At 38.8% G+C, this 12,478-nt stretch overlaps 1 protein-coding gene across 3 annotated transcripts in view; it reads right to left on the bottom strand.

Annotated features, from left to right (window-relative positions):
• LOC150082968 (putative phosphorylase b kinase regulatory subunit beta) overlaps window positions 1–12,478 on the bottom strand; it is a 735,196-nt gene that overhangs the window by 676,452 nt on the left and 46,266 nt on the right. The window lies entirely within an intron of this gene.

Below are 12,478 nucleotides of genomic sequence, written 5' to 3'. Positions count from 1 at the left end.
TCGTCGCAAACTTGGACATTAAGCCTGATATATCTTCACCAATATCATTGAAAATAGGCCCAACCCAGACCCCTGGGGAACTTCCCTAATAACATTAGTCCACAAAGAGCACTGTCCATTGATTACCGCTCTCTGTCTCATAGTAGTAGTAATAGAGGCATGTGATGCAACAAAGTAAGCGTGTGAGCTTATCATATGTATAAACCGTACGACCTTATCATCAGCCAAAGAAAAAATTCACACAACCATTCCCTCTAAACATTTGTCCAGTTCCTCCTTGAATTTATTAAAGCTATCAACTTCCACAATGACAGATGGAAGTTTGTTCCAGAAATTAACCACCTGCTGGCTAAAGGCAAATTTCCACACATCTATTCTACAATTTATTTCTACTATTTCTTTCCTAAAATTTGAATTTATGTCCACCTTGGTTCATAATCTGAGCAAGCGGAAGAATTCCATCAGAATTCAGCATGTTGAACCCATTCAAGGCCTTATACACCTCAATAAGATCACCTCGGAGGTGCCTAGTCTCCAGCCGCTGCAATTTGCAAAACTTAAGCCTCTCTTTGTAAGAGGACCCCTTCGTTCCCCTCACCAATCTTTTTGCCCTTCTCTGTACAGCTCAAACAAATCTACATCCTTCCTAAAATGAAGCCTCCAGACCTGTACACAGTACTCAAGGCGAGGCCTGACCACTGTCTTATAAAAAGGGATATTCACCTCCTTTTCCCTGCTAGCAAAATTCCTGTATATCACTGATAAAACCCCATGACTTGCCATTGCAGCCTGTCTGCATTGCTCAGAAAACTTCATATCTGACTGCACAATTACTCCCGGGTCTTTTTCATTTTCTACCAACCTAAGTCAGCTGCCACTTCTCAGCCCATCTGCCCCAATTTTCTAGATCCTGTTGCAGTAGCACACTACCATTACTGTCATTAACAACCCTGTCAACCTTTGTATCATCTGCAAACTTGGACATTAAGTCTGATATAACTTCATCGATATTATTGATAAATACACAAAAACAACAATGGGCCCAGCACGGAACTCTGTGGGACTCCACTAATGACATTAGTCCACGAAGGGCAGCATCCATTGATTACCACTCTCTGTCTTCTCCCACTCAACCAATCTTCTATCAAATGTAGCAACTTACCCTTAATACCACTCTGTTCCAATTTGTACATTAGTCTTCCATGAGCAACAGTGTCAAAAGCTTTCCTGAAATCCAAGTATATGATATCAAAATTATTTTTTTTATCCAGTTCCTTTGTGACGACATCATAGTATCCAATGAAATTTATCAAACAAGACTTTCCATTAACAGACCCATTCTGTGTCTGAATTCTGTATAATTTATTATGTAGAACAGAGCGAAACGGAAAGTAAAATAAAAATAAATGACAGGTTTAATGTTAAAAAGTTTAGGTTCCTAAACTTTCAGTTCAACTGATGAAGATTACCATAATAACCAAAACCTTTTTGTACTGTACGTATTTAACATATTCTGTTTTACTATTTAACATTAAACCAGCCATTTATTTTATTTTACTTTCCGTTTCGCTCTATGCTACATGATAGATTATACAGAATGAATCCAGAGCACACAGACCTCTTTACCTGTGTCTGAATTACTGATGCAGTCTTGTGTAGATGATCTTGCAATACATCGTTAACCAGTGACTCCATTATTTTACCAAGAACAGAAGCCAAACTAACTGGTCCGTAATTACTCGTGTCACCCTTTGATCGCCTTTGTGAATTGGGGATACATTTGCACATCTCCAGTTGGGGCGCCTCCGTAGCCAGGTGGGCAGGAGCAGCAGTGCGTAGCACACGCTTCTTGATTAGACCGGGGTTCGAGCCTGTGACCACCAAATATGGAGGATGCAGAAAGGTCAGGGAATGACCACCGCATATCCCTGGAGCAATATGGCCTTAGTTGCTAATGCTCCAAATAACAACAACAACATCTCCAGTACGTGGGGATTTCCACCGAGTCCAAGGATGCTCTCATAATTATGGCTAAAGGTTTGCTTAGTGCCAGGTGCCTTTCTTATGTTTAACTTCAACAATTTCTCCTCAACTTTGCTCTCAGTTATTACAAAAACATTAAAATCATTAATTGTTACAGTTTGAAAAACTTCTAGCAGCATTTTCCTCCCTTTATAATTCCTCATGTGTAAATGTAGATGCAAAATACTCATTCAGTTTGTTACCTATCTGAGCAGGATCATCAACAATCGAACCATTGATATCAAGTGGACCAATCTGATTCATCCCCCTTCCTTTTAGAGTTGATATAAGTAAAGAAGTCCTTGCTGTTTTTCTTAGCATCCTTTGCCAAAGATTTCTTGTAATCTGCCTTCGCTTGCCTAATATCTTTTGTGACTTGATTACAGACTAGCTTATATGTGCCATTGGCCTCTGTCGCCTGATAATTTATATGCATCCCATTTTTCTTCTAAGTCACGAGTCTCATTAGTTCATCTGACATCCATTTAGGCCTAAACCTTGAACAATATTTCTTAATCCGTATGAAAAGTCTAGTAGCTTCCACGATTAATTCCTTGAATGCTTCCCACTTCCAATTTGCTGTTAGTAACATCATCAGTTGGTCCTACTGTACAGAATTTAAAAACTGTCTGAGAGTACTGTAGTTCACCTTTACGGAAGCAAAAACCCTTTCCTTTACTCCTGATGGTAATTATATCTTTAAGTAAATCCCACATCAGTACTGTGATCACTCGCCACCTAGTGGTTCCTTTTAACTGCAAATTCTTAATACATGAATAATCACTGCTAATAACCAGATCAATCGTATTACGCTCTCTGGTTGCCTCTCGAACATGCTGCTGCAGAAAACAATCATCCAATAAATCCACAAAAGTCTTGTTAGTGTGTGAGTGACCAATCCACAAGTTCTCCTACTCAACCATCCTTTTATTGAATGTAGCAACTTGCCCTTAATGCCATACTGCTCCAACTTGTACAGTAGTCTTCCATGTGCAAAATTATCAAAAGCTTTCCAAAAATCCAAGTATATGATATCAAAATAATTTTTTGCATCCAGTTCCTTTGTGACTACATCATAGTATCCGATCAAATTGGTCAGTCAGGACTTCTTAACAAACCCATACTGTGTCTGAACTATAACTGCAATCATGTCTAGATGATCCATACAGTGCTTCTTTAACCAGTGACTCTATTATTTTCTCTGGAACAGAAGTTAAACTAACAGGTCTGTGTTAACTTGTCACCTTTCGATCCCCTTTGTGAATTGGGGATACATTTGCATATCTACCAGTCCGTGAGACCTCTCCTGAGCCCAAGGATGCTCTCATAATTATGGCTAAGGGTTTGTTTACTTTCTTTGCTGCCTCCTTTAATATAACTGGATAGATTCCATCCACCCCAGGTGCCTTTCTTGTGTTTAACTTCAACAATTTTCCCTCCACTTTGCTCTCAGTTATTACAATATCATATAACTCCCTTTTAGAGTTTGATAAGCTTCTGGCATCCACTTCCCATGTGTGAATGTAGATGCAAAATACTCATTCAGTTTGTCAGCTATCTGAGCAGAATCATCAACAATCGACCAATCTGATTCATCCCTTTCTTCTAGAGTATACATAAGTAAAGAAGTCTACAAAGTTTACATAAGTTGGTATAAAAAGCTCAGTTGCTTCTATGATTACTTCCCTGAATGCTCTCCATTTAGAATTTGAAATTGGTAGCATCAGTTGGTACCAATTAAAATAATTTAAAAACAGTCTAAGAACACGGTAGTCATCTTTATGAAACAAATATCCCTTCTGACCCTTGAGAGTAGTTATCTCTTTAAGTAAATACCACATCACATCAATATATTATGAGGGCTTCTCCCTGGTGGTTCTTTTATCTGGAGATTCTTAATGCACAAAAAGGCCGCTACTGATAATCAGATCAAGAGGACTGCTTTCGCTTCTTGCATATTTAACATACTGCTATAGAAAGCAGTATTCCAATATATCCAGCAAAGCTCTGCTACTCTGTGAGACATCTACCCACAAGTTCAAGTCAACATCTAGACAGTTAAAATCTCACATTATAAGATATTCCAATTTGATGGCCCACTCTATTTGGGCCATCAAATTGGATGGCCCAAGTAGTCTGTGTAGTTTTTCATCATACTCATTTGGCTTATAACATACTCCTGCTCTTATATTTATTTTCCCAGTTCTTATATCATACAAAACTGACTTACCACTACACTTGCAACCTGCATCAACTAGGTACAGGTAGCCCTCGATTTACGCCAGGGTTAGGTTCCTGGGGGAACAGGTGCAAATGGAATCGGTGAAAATGGAATCCTTTATATCACAGAGTCAATAGAAAATCACAGGGATAGATTCCAGGCACCAAAAATTTTACTACCCTTTTCAATACTGGTATATTTAAAGCAAAGAAATAAACTTTTTTAATTAAAAAAGTGTTTTATTTTTAAACTACATAAATATAATAGTACATGCATGTAAATATAAAATAAATTAATACATACATAAAACATTTTGACAGTGGTGTAATGCCCAAGTTTTAGTTGGCTTTTGAAGGTCCTGGTTGAGGATCTTCTGTTGATGGCCCTGGTTGATGGCCCAGGTTGATGATGTTCTGTTGACGGCCCTGGTTGAGAAGATTGCCTTTTTTTTGAAGAACGGATCAAGTCTTGATTGCCTGGATTTCTTCCTCCTTTCTTTAAGACTTTCAAAATAAGGGCTCAGGGTTGATATGACACCCCTTTTAACTGTGGCACTCCTCTCTCCCAATCATGATCAATGTCACAGAGCTCATTAGTGAGGGAATCTACACTTGCAAGGATCTGTTGTAAATCACTGGTCTTCATAATTTTTAAAGGAGAGTCTTCTTCTTTCTCTTCCTCTTGCTGTTGGCTAAGTTCTGCAGCTAACTCTTCAAGGTCTACATTTTGAAAGAGTCTCTGCATGACTTTTCAAGAGCTCAGTTACATTTTCAACTGTAACTTCTTCTAACCCTGCCTCTTGTGCCAGCCTGCTGATGTCTTCTACAACATTCAGTTGTAGCTCGATTGCTCTGAAGTCATGCATGAGTTCTGGGACAAGTTTACACCACACTCCATTGAATAATTGCCAGTCACTTCTGGCCAGGCTGTGTTAATGTAAGTGATGCCCTTTAAGACATCATATGATCGTTAATATTCTCTGATGGTAATGTTGGACATGTCCAAAGCTTTCAACATTTCTGTAAATGTTTGTCGTAGGTAATAATCTTTAAAGGTGGCTATTACCCCCGGTCCATGAGTTGCAAAACTGATGTTGTATTATGGAGCATGTAGACAACATTAACTTTAAGAGGCATTCTGACTTCACCCATATTTTGTACGATGTACAGGGGCATTATCCAAAAGAAGAATAGCCTTGGTTGGTAAATTTTTGTCATTGCAGAATTTGAGAACAGTAGAGCAAAAATAGTTGGTGTACCAATCCAAGAAGACATCCTGTGTCACCGAAGTCTTCTCGTTTGACTTCCAGTACACAGGCAACATGGTTTTGTTTAAGCCTTTCATAACACGTGGTGTTTCTGAATGGTACACCAAAATTGGCTTCAATTTTAAATTGTCTGACACATTTGCTCCCAACAAAAGTGTCAGCCTGTCTTTTGATGCTTTAAATCCAGGAGTTGACTTTTCTTTATGGGCAATGAAGGTTCTTGAGGGCAACTTTTTCCAATAAAGGCCTGTTTCATCAACATTGAAGATGAAATCTGAAGGGTAATCACCCTCCTGTACTATGACCTGAAGCTCTGCAGGGAATGCAGCAGCTGCCTCAACATCTACACTTGCTGCCTTGACGGTAATTTTCACACTTCTGCATGTGGTTCTTGCTTTAAATCTCATGAACCAGCCCTTGCTAGCCAAAAATATTTCATTGCACTGACCTCTTTCTTTCTTCTTTAAGTCTTCAAAAATTGACTTAGCCTTTTCAGTTAATATAGCTTGTGTCAAGGGAATGTTTTTTTGGCTCAAATCATCAACCCAAAGTGTCAGCAATTGCTCCATTTTTGACAAAAGCTTACTTCTACTGTAACTAATTTATATAGCACTTACTCTGGAGGCATATTCATATGCCTCCAGAGTAAGTGCTATATAAATACGGCTATGAATATGCCTCCATCGGCTTTCACCAGCTTCCATCCTCTGAATAACCTCCATCTTATTTTCCAATGTGATAGATTGACCTGCCTTTTTCACGCTTTCATTTGCACTAGTATTCACTGAACTTCTTTTACCAGACATGGCGTCTCTTTATTCTATTAAATTAAAAACTTTATAACACGATATTGACAAAAACCGCACACTTATCACTATCGATATCACGATGGCAAAAACTGCACACGGCTATCACTATTATTAATTATTATTTAATTTATTAATAGCACAATTAATAAAAAATGTTAGCATAATAAATTTCCAACACGTGTACATGGCGTAAACAACAACCAACTGAATGCTTCACCGCATGGACCTTTACCTCCCACTTCCACAAGTGGCTACTTTGAGGGCGGGAAGCTTTTTCGTCTCTGATTGGGATGCGCTAATTGCTGAGTAGCTCAGATTGTTCTTGATCACATAAACAGTGCATGTTTATGTGATCAAGAAAATATGATCCACATAAAAAATTTGCAAAAATAAAAATGGCCTTGTGGTTAGTGACTGGCACTATTGCAAATTGGACCAGCGCAAAACGAGGGCTACTTGTACTGCTAAGTGGTTCTAAACAATGGGCATAATCATCTAAATAACCTAAAGTCCTGACTAATCTGTCCATAAACGTTGTACGCTCAATATTCAATTTCTGCATCCCTACTGGCATGATATTTCCAATACTCCTACAATTTGATGATTTAAACAGTACTTCAAATTCATCAGATTTATTTAATATATCCCTGGAGTACAACAAAGTACACATGAGCACTAAGTAATTCTAACACAACCCACATATTGATTGTGACACAAGGACACCTTCACAATCCGCAACGTTTTCTTTTCCTTGCTACTGCAACAGAAGAAATACAATTACTTTCATCTCTGCTTGCAGCTGATATTAAGCTATTTGTTGCATATCCTCCAACCACCTAACACTATCTTTTATATTATTATTTTTTTTTTTTAATGAAAACCAAAAGCAAGAGAAGTATTAGAACCTATAGTATTTAGTATTGTGCTTGGGTTGAAGGATATGAAGACAAATGAAGATATTTATTGGCATTAGACTTGAATTTCTGTAGATGGTAATTTTCAGGAAATACATATGAAGGGAGGTTGTTCCAGAACCTAGTGGAGGTTGTCTCCACTACCCTGAATGTAGTACTGCACAGTTGGTATGTTACTTTGGGATTACTGCTACCCATATGCAGCACTTTGCATTTGTCAATGTTAAACCTCAGTTGCCACCTCTCAAGCCCATCTACTCAACTTTTCTATATCCTGTTGCAGTAGCGTACTATTCTTACTGTCATTAACAACCCTACCAACCTTCGTATCGTCTGCAAACTTAGATATTAAACCTGATATACCTTCATCAATATCAATGTACCTTCATCAATATCAATGATAAATACAGAAAACAACAATGGTTCGAACTCTGACCCCTGGGGGAAACAACATTAGTCCACAAAGAGCAGTGCCACTGATTACAACCCTCTGTCTTCTGGCACCCAACCATCACTTTATCCATAGCAGCAATTTGCCCTTAATGCCATACTGCTCCAACTTGTACAGTAGTCTTCCAACAATATCAAAAGCTTTCCTAAAATCCAAGTATATGATATCAAAAAAGCTTTCCTAAAATCCAAGTATATGATATCAAAATCATTTTTTGCATCCTGTTCCTTTGTGACCAAATCGTGGTATCCAATCAAATTGGTCAGACAAAACCTCCCCTTAACAAACCCATGCTGTATCTGAACTATAACCACGGGTCTTGTCTAGATGATCCTGCAGAGCTTCTTTAACCAGTGACTCCATTAATTTCCCCGGAACAGAAGTTAAACTAACAGGTCTGTAATTACTCCTGTCACCTTTCAATCCCCCTTTGTGAATTGGGGATACATTTGCACATCTCCAGTCCATGGGGACCTCCCCTGAGTTTAAGAATGCCCTCATAATCATGCCTACGGATCTGCTTAATTCCTGTGCTGCCTCCTTTAATATAACTGGATAGATATCATCCACCCCACGTGCTTCTGTTATGTTTAACTTCAACAATTTTTCCTCAAGCTTGCTCTCCCACTTTCTTCTCATTTATCACAAAAAAAATTTAACTCCACTTTTAAATTAGTAAACTTTCCGGTAGTTCCACTGCTAAAAGCTTCTTTTTGTGTGAATGCACATACAAAATATTTATTGAGTTTATTACAAAATCATTTAACTCCCTGTTAGAGTTTGATATGCTTCTGGCCTCCACTTCCTCATGTGTGAATGTAATTGAAAAATGCTTATTCATTTTGTCAGCTACCTGAGCAGAATCATCAACAATCGAACCATCAATATCAAGTGGACCAATCTGATTCATCCTCTTCATTCTAGAGTTTATATAAGTAAAGAAGTCTTTACTGTTTTCTTTGCATCCGTTGCTAAAGATTTCTCGTAATCTGCCTTTGCTTGGCTAACTTCCTTTGTGACTTGATTACAGAGTAGCTTAAATCTTCCATAGGCTTCTGTGTCGCCTAATATTTATATGCATCCCATGCATTTTTCTTCTCTGCCACGAGTCTCATTAGTTCACGTGACATCCCTTTAGGCTAAACCTTGAACAGTATTTCTTTATCAGTATGAAAAGCCTAGTAGCTTCGACGATTATTTCCTTGAATGCTTCCCATTTAGAAATTTGCTGCTGGTAACATCATAGGTGTTCTCTGGGAGACCTACTGCTGCAATGCTGTTATGTACGTTCTTTGGCACCATACCGGTAGTGACATGATGATTGGGATGGTCCTTACTTGTTGCATATGCCACATCGCTTTGATCACCTGTCTTAGGTCCATGTACTTCCAGATCTTTTACTTGTGGGTTTTCTGAATGTTGCCAGTGTTGTGCACCTCTATGTCAGTCAGTCAGATAGGTAGCCTTTTCTTTCTCAACAAGGCCAGTCTATTGTGCAGGATTGTCTTGTCCATTATTATGGTGCGGTCGAAGTACAGCTTGTCGGTTGAAGTCTCTAGTATGGCCTGGGGTTTGTACTTGTAATACAGTGCACTTTCTTTGATTAAATGGTATTTCCTTGCTAAATTCTGATGTATTATCCTGGTGACCTGGTAGACACGATGTTTTATTATGTCTACAAGTGTACTCCATCTGAGTAATCACCTTGCATCCTGTGGTGATGTGTTGGATCGTTTCTGAGGCCAGGTAGAATCGTTCACATGTGTCATCTGACTCCTTGGCGATTTATTTTCTATAATTTCTGGTTTTGATTACGTAGTGTTGGTGTAGATTACCTTACCAGGTAGTAGTGTTGGAGGCTCTTAGTCATCATTGTCATTGTCTTTCTCATGATATCCTCAAGCTCAGTGTTAGTCCAATCTATGATCCCGAAGGAGTATGTTAGCAGTGGGACTGCATAGGTGTTTATGACTTTAAATGTATTCTTCATTCAGCTTTGCTTTGAGCAGGCTTCTGAGTCTCTGGCGGTATTTTTCGGTCAGGCAGGCCTTGATTTTTTTGTGCTCTAACTGATGAGCCTGCATCATCCCCAGGTATTTGTAGGTCTCTTCCTTCTGTCGCGTGCCCCCGTAGCCAGGTGGGAAGGAGCAGCAGTGCGTAGCACACGCCTCTTGATTAGACCGGGGTTCGAGCCGGTCACCACCAAATACGGAGGATGCGAGAAGGTCAGGGAATGACCACCGCATATCCTGGAGCAATATGGCCTTAGTTGCTAATGCTCCTAAAAACCAAATAACAACAAACAAACAAACCTTCTGTCGTGCCTTCAATCTCTTTAACAGTCTTCAGCTGTTAGTTTAAGTTGACTAATTTCCCCTGATGCAATTTGTGAGGCTTACATTTGTCTAAACCAAATTCCATCCTGATATCATTGCAGAATTCTTTGGTGATCCAGAGTAGTTACTGAAGTTGCATGTATCCATGTACATTGGGTGGGAAGGGGTGTACAGGCTTTTCCTTCCTTCTTTGAGTTTATATCCATTCTTGATGTTGTTGAGCATGGTGGACAGCAGGTTGCGTGCTAGACAGAACCACAGTGAACTCAAGGCATTTCTTTGAAAGATTCCTCTCCTGATGGGGCATCTGTCTGGTTGTGATGTTCTCTACCTTGATGGTGGTACTCCATTTTGCCATTGTGCTTTTAGGAAGTGTGTCACCATCAGACCATCAGACTGACTTTGTAGATCTTCAGCATCTCAATTAGCCAATTCTATGAGGCATGGAGTTGAAGACCTTGCAGTAGTCGTTGTAGGCTGTGTACAGGTTGCAGCACTTGTAACCTTGCTCTATAACTGCGGCATCAATGGTTAATTGCTCCTTGCATCCTTTCTGCTTTTTGGCCATGATGTTCTGGCTCTCCAAGTGGTCTGATATTTTCTTGGATATGCAGCTGGTCAGTATCTTATATATCGTTGGGAGACAGGTGATCAGCCTGTATTTCGCCAGGTTTCTTGTATCTTGGTCCTTCAGATATGTGATTCCTTGAGTAAGAAACTCTGGGTGCCTTATCATTTTGGGTGAACCATTCTGCTAGATGCTTGTGTGTGTGCAAGTGAGCTTCTTGTACATTATCTATTCCTGGGGTTTGCTAATTGTGGAACTTCCTGATCAAATGTGGTACTTTTTTCTCCCAAATCTCCTATTCTCTCATCTCTTATACATCCCTGGTTTTCTTTTGTCCTTGTGCTATCCGGTGGGCTGAGATGTTATGTCTTACTTCACTGGTCATGTGTTGCCCCAGAACTCCTTGATCATCTTCTGCTCGGGTGGTCCATTTCCATCTTTTCGTCTTACTCAATAGTCCTGTAGAAAACTCTAAGGATTTCGTCAAAGATTCAGATGTTTATTTTACTCTGGGAGCTCTCTTTATATTGATGTAGTCTCTTGCTGAGTGTGAGGGGGTAAGTAAAGTAAAGTAACTTTACCGAGTAACTAGAGTAACTTTACTTTAATTTTACTTAACTAGAGTAACTTTACTTTAACTTTACTTAACTAGAGTAACTTTACTTTAACTTTACTTAACTAGAGTAACTTTACTTAAAGTAAAGTAACTTGCTGAGTGTGAGGGGGTTCTGCTTCAGTGTATCTAAGTATTCTCCTATTTTCTGATTTTTGGTCTTGGGTGCCTTCCCTTGTGGTAGCCATATGGGGGACAGCACCACTTGCTCCAATGTCTTCCTTGGGAGACTGTCTGCGACTTTTCGATCCAAGTCCTCTGTCTAAGGTCTGAACATGAGTGACTTTATTGTGTGCCACACTTGACTTAATATGATTATTATTTCTCTTCGACATCATCATCCATTTATGAAGGTGGACCTGTTTACCTTCCTCTTATGTCCAGTGGTAGCATTCATTCTTGTGAGTGACGCCAGATGGTGCCACTATCTGCCTCAGCCGTCACTCACTGGGCCATCATTTCCCTTGTTATTATTATTAGTAGAAGTGGTGGTAGAGGTACATGATGAAAGAAAGCAAGCTTATAAAGCATCAATCAAAAAAAAAAAAAAAAAACACTCCCACATCACCTGTCCATCCTTTCCAATAATTTCTTTAATTCTTCCTTGGTTTATTCAAACTCTCCACTTCCACAACATTCCTTAATATTGTGGAAGTAGACAGTTATTCCTTAATGTTATTCCATTATTCCTTAATGTAAAAGTAATCTAGATGGGCTGGCAGACTCAAATATGATTTCAATTATTTATGTAGATAGGCCATGGTATATTTGGCACAGAATACTGTTCCTGGTATAATCATCTTTACAAAAAAAACAAATTGGTGGCCACTAGGAATCCATTTTTTCATTAAAATTATGATGATTAACATATTAAGTAATTACCTGGGTAAAACAGGTAAAAAAAATGAGAGATACGTAGATACAAGAGATAATGAGAGATATGTAGGTTATAATTATACAGCAATTCAACGAAATTAAAATTACCAAATAATATTAAAGAAAGCAGCAAAAGTTTTAGTTAAGCTTATTTAACTTGCCTTTTCAGCATGTTTAGGCAAAAATTTAATAAGATAGCACACAAAATGTTGACACATTTGCTTCATTAATTAAAACTGAATTATTAATTATGTTTTGTTAAAGTTGGCAGTAGTTTGTAGCAGTCACCAAAAAATTCAGTAGAGAAGAGCAATGTCACAGCAATTTACAGCTCATGAATCTCGCATACTCCCAGTAAGTAAAGTGGCAGAGAAGTCATTCCTCACAATCAAGTTGAAGGC

Source organism: Mastigoproctus giganteus, chromosome 7 (assembly GCF_048544385.1).
Source record: "Mastigoproctus giganteus isolate SK-2022 chromosome 7, ASM4854438v1, whole genome shotgun sequence".
Taxonomy (NCBI): Eukaryota; Metazoa; Arthropoda; class Arachnida; order Uropygi; family Thelyphonidae; genus Mastigoproctus; species Mastigoproctus giganteus.
This window is presented reverse-complemented; position numbering and strand designations above follow the sequence as displayed.